The sequence below is a fragment of the Pelodiscus sinensis genome, chromosome 2 (genome assembly GCF_049634645.1).
Source record: "Pelodiscus sinensis isolate JC-2024 chromosome 2, ASM4963464v1, whole genome shotgun sequence".
Taxonomy (NCBI): domain Eukaryota; kingdom Metazoa; phylum Chordata; order Testudines; family Trionychidae; genus Pelodiscus; species Pelodiscus sinensis.
Genome location: NC_134712.1, coordinates 37,607,804 through 37,620,978, shown reverse-complemented (window position 1 = coordinate 37,620,978; position 13,175 = coordinate 37,607,804). Strand labels below are relative to the sequence as shown.

General features: G+C 49.2%; 1 long non-coding RNA gene across 1 annotated transcript; it reads left to right on the top strand.

The window, feature by feature from the left end:
- The first annotated feature begins 1,957 nt into the window (after window positions 1–1,957).
- Window positions 1,958–5,319, top strand: LOC112545953 (uncharacterized). Its single transcript, XR_003089531.2, has 3 exons — window positions 1,958–2,008; window positions 4,619–4,752; window positions 5,095–5,319. It is a non-coding gene; the product is annotated as an uncharacterized LOC112545953 (long non-coding RNA).
- Window positions 5,320–13,175: the final 7,856 nt, after the last annotated feature.

The following is a 13,175-nucleotide window of genomic DNA, read 5'->3' as shown; positions in this document are numbered from 1 at the left end:
AGATTTCAACACCCAAAAAGTCACCTGGGTGGAACAAGGGGAGGTGGGGGATTGATAGGGGCACTTTATGTGGTCTGAGGCCGACGTCCCCGCCTCTCCATAGGGTTCTGCTGCAGCCTTTACTGTGAGCAACTCCACCACACTCCACCAGCTGTCCCGCCGGTCGTTCCCGCCAGCCGCTCCTCTGCCTACCTGCCGCCGCTCCTGCCAACCGACCGCTGGTCATTCCTGCCAGTCGTTCCCCTAACTGCTCTGCCAGCAGCTCAGCAATATAGGGTCAGGCTCCCCCACAGCACTCAGTGAGTTCAGCTCTTAGTAAATTTTAGCTCTTTAGTGATTTCAGCTCATAGTAGGGGAGCCTCAGTGCTGGTGCACCATTGGCCCAAAATGAATTCAGCTCAGCAGCCTGTAACCAGACTCCTAATGGAGTCAAAATTAGCTCTGATATTCCACAGTGGAGAGGGTGCAATTGATGTTTCAAGCCCTTAGAGAAGGGCCCCACCACCAAGTACAAAGACCTGTCCCCATCCTCTCTCACTTCACTGGGTTTGGAACTTAGTTGATAGCAAATCCCTCTGTCATAAAACAGTTCCACTTCCACTGTCCTTGATTCACATAATCAGGGTAACAACACTTTATCCCCCCCCTGCCTCAATAACAGAGAGACTGGGGATCCCTCAGCGGCCAAAGTAACCATTTGGGCTGCTGTGAGCTTATACTAAGCAGGGTGGGTGTGCCTATGCAAACAAGATCAGCTCCTGAAGTCTTTTTGCACCACTCACCACAATTCACCACCAGATGTCAGGGTAGAGCTTATCCTGACCCTGTTTAAATAAGGATGGCTACTTTCAAGCTGGGGGAGCTGGGAGTTCTGGGCATGAGAGGTATGGGGGACACTCACCTGGCTTCATGGTCCCAGGCACCGCCCCCACCATGAGTCTGGCCAGTGGGAGCAGCAGAGAAAGCCTCTAGGTAAGCAGTTTTCTATGCTGGCATTCCCCTAGCCAGATGACTGTTGTGACCTGGGGCATGGGATGGGGTGCAGGGTCCAGGAGGGGGTTTGGGTGCAGGAGAAGATTCAGGCCTGGGGGAAGGATGTATGAGGGGTGCAGGAGAGAGAGAAAGTTGGGGAGTGGAAGGGGGTGCAGTGCCTGAGGCAGACTCTGCCCTGGAGGCACTTACCTAAGCAACTCCTGGCCAACAGCTCTCTTAGGCAGGTTTCTCTGCCTGCCAGCAGCCCAGATAGCATCTGGTTGTTCCATGTGGCTCTCTGCACTGTGAGGGGGCACAAGCTTTGTGCACTGCCCACCTCCCCAGCACAATCTCTTAACTCCTATTGGCTGTAAACCAGCCAATGGAATCTGAGGGATTGTGCTGCACGTCCCTGCTCCCAACGCAATCTTGCAGCCCCCATTAGCAAGTGGCTGGAAGGTGAAAACAGACACATCCATATTAGAAATAAGACACAACTATTTCACAGTGAGGATGAAAAGCAAACGATGGGTTCTCCATTTCTTGATGTTTTCTAATGAGGATTTGATGCCTTTCTGGTGTGTGCTTGGATCAAAAATTAGCTACTATTATATACAGAAGGGCTGGGACATTCAGGTGTCAGATGTGATGCTCTAATGGTCCCTTCTGACCATAAAGTCTACTAATGAATGAAAAACTGAGTGTGGCAAAGGGAGCAGCCTCTAAGACTTTACTGTGAAGCCATCTTGATCCCCAGACTTAGCTGTCATTAAGTCAGATTGTTCAGGGGAAGTGACTCAGACATCCAAAGAGGCTGGCCAGGGTCAAGATACCAGCCTTACAAGGGATATATACGCACGACGGTGACATCACAAAATTGATATTGTTGCAGGACCTCAGCCTATTGGGGGACAGTGGTGGGGAGGTGGTGACCTCCTAGAGAGACCCAGACATCAACCAGGAAGGACAGAGATACAAGGCAGGGGCAACCTCAGCGATACCCCCTTATGGGTTTGTGAGAGGCCATCACAAAGAGGTGGGGCTGGAATTGCTCTGAGACTGATCACCTCTGGCAGTGACCTGGGCCATCCTTTTGGAAGTGTTGTGAGGGCTCTCAGCCTCCCATTTCTCAGAGTCTCAATGCTGATTGGCTGAGCAGGAGTCTATTGACTGGAGGTTTTCTAAATTTTCCAACTGTGACCTATGGCTGTCCCTTCCTTTGCAGGCTCTTCACAGGGCCTTATCTGAACTCAGGCATACCATGATAAGGAACATGCTGGCAGAATCTCCAGAAACAGGCTCCAATATTTCTTGGAGGTGAACGTGATCAGGAGGAGCAGGAGGCAGCACTGGGGACAACTGGAAAGGAGAAATTGGAAATCCGTTTTCCAGTCTATCCTCCTACCTTGCACCCCAGTGGGTCATCCTTCATCAGGACAGCTCTATGTCGGGCCCTTTCTCCTTCAGGGACAGTGGAAGAATATGAAACTTCAAGTCAGGGCTCTGGCTGGATTTGACAGTAAAAGCCTCAAATCACCTGCCCCACGCCCAACCTCCCCCACTCCCACCCTGAGATCCAGGAGATGGTGCTCACAGAATAGTCACAGACTCCTTCCTAGGGAACAAAGTGTGCCCAAAGGGAATCAGCTCTTCTCTCCTATAAGCACTGAGATTTGGGAGGAGGAGGGAATTGTCCTCACAGTCATTCCCTTCCAGTGACCAAGGGCTTTCAAGACAGTGAAAGGAAAGGGGTCTATCTCCAGCCTGACTTCATGAATCAGGAGTTCAGAAAGGAAGGGACCAACCCAGACATTGAATATTGTCCTAATCTAGAGAGACAAACTGTGACAACACAGTATGATGACTTGCCTGCCTGGTGTGAAGGTTGAGAATCTCTCGAGATGTCTAGACAGACTTATGTGTAGTGCTGGGGAGGAGCCAGTGGTTGTGGTACATGTAGGTACCAATGACATAGGGAAGGGTAGGAGAGATGTCCTGGAGGCCAAATTTAGGCTGCTAGGAAAGAGACTGAAATCCAGGACCTCTATGGTGGCATTCTTAGAAATGCTTCCAGTTCCACGCTCAGGGCCAGGTAGGCAGGCAGAGCTTCAAAGTCTCAGTGCATGGATGAGATGATGCTGTAGAGAGCAGGGGTTTAGATTTATTAGGAACTGCGGAAACTTTTGGGATGGGGAAGCCTATACAGGAAGGATGGGCTCCACCTAAACCAAAATGGAACCAGACTGCTGGCACTTAACATTAAAAAGGTTGCAGAGCAGTCTTTAAACTAAGGGCTGAGGGAAAGTCAATGTGTGCAGAGGAGCACATGGATCAGAAAGAGGCATCTGTTAGAGGAGGGTCTATTAATAGAGATACTCCATGTTCTAGTCAGGAGGACAGGATGGAAGTATGGGTCAGATCAGTTGAGATACAATCAAATGAAAAAGAGTATAACACATCAGGAAACGAAGGACAGATAAATAATGACACATTTTTAAAGTGCTTATATACAAACACTAGAAGTCTAAATAATAAGATGGGTGAACTAGCGTGCCTCATTTTAAAGGAGGATATTGATATAATAGGCATCACAGAAACTTGATGGAATGAGGATAATCAATGGGACAGAGTCATACAAGGGCACAAAATATATTAGAAGGGCAGAATAAGTTGTACTGTTGGGGAAGTAGCGCTATAAATTAAATAAAATGTTGAATCAAATGAAGTAAAAATCTTAAATGAGCCAAAATGTTCCACAGAATCTCTATGGATAGTAATTCCATGCTTCAATAATAATAATATAGAAGTAGGGATATATTATTGACCACCTGATCAGGACAGTGATAGTGACTATGAAATGCTAAAGGGGATTGGAGAGGCTATCAAATTAAAAAACTCAATAATAGTGGGGGATTTCAACTATCCCCATATTGAGTCGGTACATATCACCCCAGGATGGGATGCAGAGATAAAATTTCTTGATATCTTAATTGACTGATTGTTGAAGCAGCTGGTTCTGGAACCCACAAGGGGAAAGGACATTCTTAATTTAGTCCTAAGTGGAGCGTAGGATCTGGTCCAAAAAGTAAACATAACTGGACCACTTGGAAATAGTGTCCATAATGTAATAAAATATAACATCCCTGTGATGGGAAAAACACCTCAGCAGCCCAACACTGTAGTATTTAATTTCAGAAAGGTGAACTACACAAACATGAGGTTAGTTAAACAGAAATTAAAAGGTACAGTGACAAAAGTAAAATCCCTGCAAACTGCATGGAAACTTTTCAAAGACACCATAAAAGAGGCCCAACTGAAATTTACACCCCAAATTAAAAAACACAGTAAGAGAACCAAAAAAGTGCCACTGTGGCTTAACTACCAAGTAAAAGAAACAGTGACAGATAAAAAGATAACTTTTAAAAATTGGAAGTTAAATCTTAGTGAGGAAAATAGAAAGGAGCATAAACTTTTTCAAATCAAGTATAAACATATCATAAGAAAAGCCAAAAAGGAGTTTGGTTCTAGCTCTTCTTCCCCAGTGTCTCCAGCAGAGGGACCTGAGAGAGAAAGACTCCTATCCCAGGGGAGATTGGGAGCTGACAGTCGAATCCTGATGGAGCCCCTTCTCCTTCCCTTCCTTTAGAAATCAGCACAGTTCCCCAAACTAGGGAATGTGGTGGCTGAGCTGCAACTGTCCATCAGTGACCCAGCGAAGCACTTTGGCTGTCTGGCCAGGGAGGGGATTTACTAGCTCTACAAATTGCTGCTAAGCCAGAGGTAAGGAAATCCAGCTGGGAAATGGGACCCAATAGAAAAGTGACACTGACAGAAACCAGGCAATGGGACCCCCTTGAAGCAATGATCCACCTCCCATCTGAGACTGTCCCCCATTGGGTAATGGGAGTTCTGTTGAAATTCCCCAAATCCTCTGAGACTGGCCCCAAGTGGAGGATGAGTCTGTCCCTTCTCCCCCTATTCCATTTAGGATCAATCCCCCCATAGACACAAAGGATACTCCACCCACCACATGAGTCCATCCCAGGGTGCCAGTTGCCATTCGTCCTCCCTGATTTCTGGAGGCCTCCAAGTCTCTGACACACCTTTGTTCTCTTGAGACAGGAGGACACCATGACCGCAATGATGTGCCAGCTTCACTCCATCTGATCCTGTCACCATGTATCCGAAGCACAGCAAGGGCTGCACCTTTTAGGGCGGCCCTGATGGGATGTGGAACCCCACACTGGGCCAAGAGGGGCTAGAAAGGAGGCCTGAGCTACTGGGATCCTGCCCCACCATCCCTGCAGAACCTGCTCCAGCTGGCAGAAAAGTTTCAAAGAGAATCTGCATGCTAGCTCAGAAACCAAAGGGTTAATCCAGACACTGCCAGCTACTGCTGATTGGCAGGCTAACAGCGGCTGGAAGGATCAAAGGGCTGGGATTCAGACTGGCAGGACAGCTCAGAGATGCCTGCATGCTAGCTCAGAAACCAAAGGGTTAATCCAGACACTGCCAGCTACTGCTGATTGGCAGGCTAACAGCGGCTGGAAGGATCAAAGGGCTGGGATTCAGACTGGCAGGACAGCTAAAGAGGAGTGAGCATACAGGAGAAAGGAACTCCGGTCAACAAACTGCTAGAGAGCCACCCAGGGGCATCCCCCAGCAAGGGGCAAAGAAGACAAACTCCCTGATGGGCCTGAGCACAGAGTGAATTTCCAGATTCCTGGGCATGAGGAGTGGACAGACAGCCCCACTCAACTGAGTGAGCTGGAGCCACATCCTCCCCTAGTTTGGCCAGGCGTTGCACCTCTGCCATGACACGCCCCCATACAAGTCATGAAGCTCCAAAAGAAGAGAGACCAAAGAACCAGAGACTGGCTGAGGAAGGGTGCAGCAGGAGTCCTGGCTACAGGAGAGATTCTGCTAGCAGCAGCTGTCCAGGTCTGAGAACAGGGGCCAGCCTTTGCTAAGACTACAGAACCCTTTGCTCTAACATCTGGAGGACCATGGCTGAGACATGTGACCATATGCCCAGTGTAGAGGAAAAGCCCAGGCTACTACCCTAACCACCCATTTCTTGGAGGAGACCCTTTTTCCTCCATTGGGAAGGAGGAGAAGGTAAAGACATAATAAGCCCTGAGCCTGGAGCCATTCACAGGAACCAGAGGAGGCTGCAGATGCTTCTTTTATGGGGATGTTGGACTGTACATTATGTTGCACTCTGTTAATCTGGAACTCGTTGGTGGCCTGAGCCAGGCTGATCCCATGGTTCCTCTTATTAGCAGTGGAGCTACTATATGAAAGACAGTATTCCAGGAACAACCAGAACAACATGATGCAATATGTGTTCTGTGAGAGGGAAAACTTGGAGCCCTTGTAAGTTTGTTACAAGAGAATATGTAATCTCTGAACCAGGAGCAGGCTGAGAACAATGGGACTGAATGTGAGAATTTCAACCCAGTGAGAGGATGTGTTGTTGCTGCTAACCTTGAAGTTAAAACTGCTGTCCAAGTGGCAAGGATCATTCATGGTTATAAACAAGGCAAGGGCAGTAGATGATGAAAGCCACCATCCAGGGCAGAGAAATGAAATATAGGCTATACCACATGCACCCACTGAGGACTTGAAAAGAACAAGGACTCCTCATCATGCTTTTTTCACCAGAACCTGAGTTTAGGCTGCCAGTGCCTTAATCCATGATGCTGGAAAGAAAAGAAACAGCAAATGTAATGAATTGCAGACCTCCCCTTGGGGTTTGTAGCATTGCCAGAACATTCCAATGGAAACTACTATCAAGTGCAGACCATTATGAGGAAAAAAGGTCCCTGAGAATCTGACTAGGGCCCTATCAATTTCACAGCTATGAACAATGTGTCACGGACTATGAATTCTGCTCTGCTCTGTGAAATCTGATCTCCCCATGGGGCTAGGATGCTGAGTCACTCAGCTGTTATTCTGGGGAGGGACAGAAGTTCTTCATCTTCTACATGGCCACTCTTGGTGGGGAGATCAGAGCCAGTTTGAGAGGCAGTGAAGAAATGAGGGTGGAACCTGCTCTAGCTCTGCCCTGAAAGCAGCACAGAAGTGAAGGTGGCTTTCTTGGGGCCCCCTCCCCACAACAACTTTGCAAACTCTCCCCCTTCCCCCCCCCCCCCCCCCCGCTCCACACACACAATCCTATTTTGAGTCAAGACCCACATGGTTAGAACACCATGACATTTAAGGCATAAACTTCTGAAATTGTGAAATTGACAAATTTGGAACACCTCTGGGGGTACGTCTACACTAGCCCCGTAGTTCGAACTAGGGAGGCTAATGAGGGTGACCGAAATTGCAAATGAAGCGCAAGATTTAAATATCCTGCACTTCATTAGCATGTTCCCGGGCGGTCGCCATTTTGGAAACTGACTAGCCCGGAATAACTGCCCGCGTCTACACGCGGCAGTGAAGCAGGAGTTCGAAGTAAACCCCTAACTCGAATTAGCTGTTATTCCTTGTGGAATGAGGGGTGCGAGTATCGGTAGGGCTGCTCAGGCTGGACATCGTGCTGACATCCAATCTGCGCACGTGCAACCATGTGCAGTGTTAGTGTGCAGCATGCGGACGTAGCAGGCAACCCCTGAGCACGGGTGGGATCCTGCTGCCAGTCTCAGGGGAGGCCACACACATCCTGCCACGGGAGAGGGGGGCCCTCCCAGCACCTGCCACAGCTGGAAGCAGGCTACCCAGAGGGACACAGGCACGACCGAAGGCACCCTGAGGAGTGCCGCACACAGAACACCTGCATACCTGCATGTGCGAGGCACCACCCATTCCTGCAGGCAGTGCTGCAAGCCGCAGGGGTGTGTGTGGACACCAACGAGGTCTAGGCTGCTCCCAGCTCCTCTGCCACCCGTGAGGGGATCCCACTGTGGCTGGACACTTCCCTTGCTTGCTTGTCCATGGGCCAGGGGACAGGGAGGAGTTGGGAAGCAGGTTACACAGTCCCCTGGGCACCTTGGCCTTGCTCCTGGGACATCCCCCTCCTCTGGTTCGAGAACTGTTGGTCACTGCTCACAGAGGAGGGCACGGCCTTAGGGATGATGTGTGCATGGATGACTGACCACCTCTCCCTCTTTGTGTTCTCCACAGCCAGACCAGTTGGGACTGAGGGGCGAGCCACGCCACCACAGCCAGCTGCCAGGGCCTGGGGGACCCAAAGGCGCGTCAGGTCCAGGAAGACCTCATGTACCAGCATGTTAGCATCCTGCGTAACATGCAGCAGACCCTGGCGCGGAGATAGAATAGTGTAGTCAATTAACCCATTAACTGATAAGCAAAAGCTTATTGGTTAATGCTATAGACTACACATATTTCCACATACACCCTCACTTGCCAGTACAGTTATTAGCTGCCTGGCCAGCAGCCTGGCTCAGTCCTGACTTGTGATAGGTTTGGGACTTTCCCCTGCTGCAGCTCAGCATTTAAATTGTATTAGGAGCCAGGCAGGTAGGCAGCCCAGCTCAGTTCTGACTCATGCTGAGCCCAGGAGCTCAGACTTCCCCCTCCCCGCCCCCCGGGGACAGGGGCTGCTGCCATCCCATACTGCTGCCTCTTTATTTTTTTAAAGGGTTTTTAAACTGGCTCCCCTCACAGACCAGCTCCCGCCTAGCACCCTCCACTGCTGCCTCTGAAACAGAGGCAGCAGCGTGGAGTGGCAAGGGCTCTTTGGGAGAGGGGCCAGAGTGCACTGGCTGCTGATCCTACCCCCAGGGACTATAGAACAGTTGAGTAACCTATAAGAATCAATGAGGATAATTGACCATTCAATTAACCAATATTTAACATCCCTATCACAGACCAGGATTCAGAGACATGGTCAGAGCTGGGGTCAGGAGTCCCAGAGCAAGCCAAAAGGCAGGTCTCATTGACTCAGACTCTAAGGGCAGAAGGGACCATCATGGTCATCTGGTCTGACTTCCTGCATGTTGCAGGCCACAGAATCTCATCCATATGACTGAGTTACTGAAATCTTCAAGTCATGATATAGAGATGTCAAGTTATGGAGAATCCACCATTTAAACTATTTGAAACCAGCAAATGACCCATGCCTCAGGTTGCAAAGGAAGTCACTTAACCCTCAGGTCTCTGCAAATCTGACCCATTGAAAATTCCTTCCCAACCCCTAACATGGGGTCAGTGAGACCATAAGTATTTTGGCAAAACCCATCAGCCAAACACCTGGGAAAGAATTCTCTGCAGTAACTCAGATGTTTGCAGGAAGAGTTTCCCAGGTGTCTAAGTTTCGGGCTGTGTGAATACACAGTGCTGCCTCACTCTAGGCATCAGGTTGCTTATGTCCTGCTAAAACCTCAGAATGACTCATGAACCTCAGAAGACAGGCCTTTGACCACCTGACTTGTGTGCAGGACCTAGGCGTGTTCTGAGGCAGCTTACCAGATCTGACCCTTCAGGAAAATTCACACAAAATAGCTGGGTGCCAGGAGACCCTCTTATATCTCTTAGCCCAGTGGGGGGTAGGGTACTCAGCTAAGATATGGGAAGTCCCTGCTCAAAGCCCTTCCTCTCACCAGACAGGTGGAGACTTGAAATGGGGTTCTACCACCTCTCAGCTGAGCGCTTTAGCCATTGTGCTGATCTGATGTGGGACATCTTCAGTTCCTCCTGTTGAAGCAGTGCCACAGTGGCTAAATAATTGAAGAGTCATCGAGACAAGGTGAGCCCATACATGAGAATGACTCTTACAGCCTGATCTGAGGAAGTGGGTCTGGCCCACGAAAGCTCATCACCTAATAAACCATCTTGTTAGTCTTTAAAGTGCTGCATAGTCCTTTCTTTTGTTCTTACAGCCTGATGATTAGAGCCCTCACTCATTATGTGGGAGACCCAGCCTGCTGCACTGACAGCTGAATCTTTATCCCAAGTGGAACAGTTTCAACAGGAGTGACTCAGGAAGTGCCTCGTCAGACTGTTCCCTTGCTCGGTGGTTGGAGCACACACCTGAGAGATGGCAAAGCCCTTCTCCTCATTAGGTGGAGGTAGGACTTGAGTTGGTGGGTCTCCTGTGTCCCTGGAATACCCTAACTGCTGAACTAAAACTTGTGAGGAGGCTGCACTTGCTCTCCTTTGCCCTCCCACCCCAGCCTCCAGCAAAAAACTCCTAGGTACTCACGTGAGCATTTACAGCTGAGAATTGCCAGCTGACATAGGCACCTATCGCCCTGACCAGGGCAGGACTTAGCACACACTCCTTCCAGTGGCAGCTCCCATTGGCTAGCTTAGGCAGCTCTCCATCTAAGGTGCTGGCTTTTATGGATCACAGTCTAAGGCACCTATCTCTCCCCATTCATTGTATAGGGTACTTAGGCACCTAACTCAGGCTTTATGAATTACAGTGAAGCTCCTTTGGTTCTCTAGGTTTCCCAGAAGTTGGATGTTGTGATTATCAGTGTCATACTGCTTTCAGTACCTTTGTGAATCTAGGCCTAAGTAATCGGAGCAGCACAGATAAATGACAGCTAAGAAAACGGAGGAAAATTTACAAGGGTATGTCTACACTACAGCGCTAATTCTAAGTAACTTAGTTCGAATTACTTAATTTGAACTAAACTAATTCGAACTAACGGATCCAGACTAAAAAACTAGTTTGAATTAGCGTTTTGCTAATTTGAACTAGCATGTCCACATTAAGTGGACCCTGAACCAGGGTTACGGATGGCCGGAAGCAGTGTCTGCAGGGCATCAGATGAGGACTTAGAGCATGGAGCTGCTGCCTCAGGCTAGCCGAGGGCTGTACTTAAAGGGATCCGACCCCCACCCCGGAGAGACAATTCTCAGGGGTGCCCCACTTGCAAAGTAGTCCTGGCTTGGAGTGCCCTGAGTGCCCACACTGGGCACATCACAGCACTCGGCCATCAGACCGGCTGCACTTGCCGCAGGCTGCCATCTGGGAAGAGGGGACAATTGGGGGGCTGCAGGAGAGCTTCCACCCCCAGAAGCCCGCAGAGCCAGCCCAGTCCTCCCCATCGGGGGCTCGTACCCCATTCCTCCCTCACCTCCTTCCACTTACCCTTCCCTAGCCCCCCTTCCTGATGTACAAAATAAAGAAAACGTGTGGTCAAAAATAGAATCTCTCTTTATTGAACAAAACTCGGGGAGACTGGGAAAAGGAGGTGGGAGAGGGGAAGAGAGAGGGGAGGGCAACTAAAATGATCAGAGGTTTAGAAGAGGTCCCATATGAAGAGAGGCTAAAGAGACTGGGACTTTTCAGTTTAGAAAAGAGGAGACTGAGGGGGGATAGGATAGAGGTCTATAAAAGCATGAGTGGGGTGGAGAGGGTGCATCAAGAAAAGTTCTTCATTAGTTCCCATAATAGAAGGACTAGAGGACACCAAAGGAAAGGAATGGATAGCAGGCTTCAAACTAGTAACAGAAAGTTGTTCTTCACAAAGCAAAGAGTCAACCTGTGGAACTCCTTGTTGCACGAGGCTGTGAAGGCTAGAACTAGAACACAGTTTAAAGAGAAGTGAGATAAAGTCATGGAGGTTGGGTCCATGGAGTGGTATTAGCCAGGGGGTAGGAGTGGTGTCCCTGCCCAAAGTTTGTGGAAGGCTGGAGAGGGATGGCACAAGACAAATGGCTTGGTCACTGTCTTCAGTCCATCCCCTCCAGCGTCCCTAGGGTTGGCCGCTGTCGGCAGACAGGCTACTGGGCTAGATGGACCTTTGGTCTGACCCAGGACGGCCTTTGTAAGCTCAGGGCTCAGGATCGGGGGTCTCAGTGGACCCCCTTGATTTTCATGCACACCTGCTCCTGGGTGGCCAAGCTGGCAGCTCTCCTGCCCTAGACGGCCACGTTCCTGTGCCTAGCGCGGAGGTCGTGGACGAGGTCCACGATGTCCGCACTAGACCAGGCGGGTGCCCGCCTCTTGCGGTCCCGGGCAAGCTCCCGGGAGCTGCCAGCCTGGTCCCGGGAAGTGGGGGAGTGCTGGGGGGCATCGGGTGGCTGGCTCGAGCCGTGCCAGGTGCAGGGTCTGCTGGCTAGGTGCTGGCAGGCTTGCACCTGGCACGGGCACCGTAGCCAGCCCGTGCCCCTTTAAGGGGTCCGGGGCTGGGAGGGGGGCAATAGAGTTTCCCTGGTGTTGGCCAGAGTGGCCACCAGGGAAAGCTGGGGAGGGCTAGCCTCCCACTAGTTCGAATTAAGGGGCTACACACCCCTTAATTCGAACTAGTAAGTTCGAACTAGGCTTAGTTCTCGTAGAATGAGGTTTACCTAGTTCGAACTAAGCGCTCCTCTAGTTCGAATTAAGTTCGAACTAGCGGAGCGCTAGTGTAGCACCTATCAAAGATAATTCGAACTAACGTCCGTTAGTTCACATTAACTTTGTAGTGTAGACATACCCTTATAGATGAACACTATTGTCGTGTATAGTCTTTTTCTCTGGGCATTGGGTCTCTTTCATGTACAGCATAAGAATTCCATGTCTGTCTGTGTTCCCTTGGAAATTAGTCTTTAAAAATGATTTATTAATATCAGTCCTCAAACAGGTAGCAATAATACATTGCAAAACAGGATTTCGCAGGCTGGATTGAAATGAACAAGGAAATATGTGTGAGAGAGAGAGGGAGAGAGAGATGTATGTTCAGAACCACAATTTTAAAAAGGGGGCCTGGGACTGATTTCACAGCTGCATGGAGGAGATAAGGAGAAAGGGAAAGGTTATGGGCATTTTAATTTTGTTGCTTATTATGTAGATGTTATACTTCATAACAAGCTGCAGCTTACACTTGGACAGTAGTCAATATTATTTGGTAATTCTCTAAAGGAATGCAAGTCAATTAAAAACAAATAATTACACCATTCTTCTAAGTGTCAGGAGGCTGGAAAGATGCTCAAAAACAGACTGCAGCTTTGGAGAAGTTTCACCATGCAGAATCATAACAGGGCTATTCAAAATTGCTTTGGGCCCTTTTCTTTCCTTGGTACCCAGCTTAACTCCCTTTATTATGGGTGCAGCCCTGGAGGACATCAGCCCATTGAAAGTTTAATGGAAATATATTTCTTTAATGCCACTAATTCAGAAGTGACTTATTCTAGATTAATTCCATGTACAGAACGCCCATTAGTTTCAGCGATAGAATATGACACTTCATTTGTCCAGGTGAATTTTAGAGCTTCCTGTTTCACAAAAATGAGTGACGTTC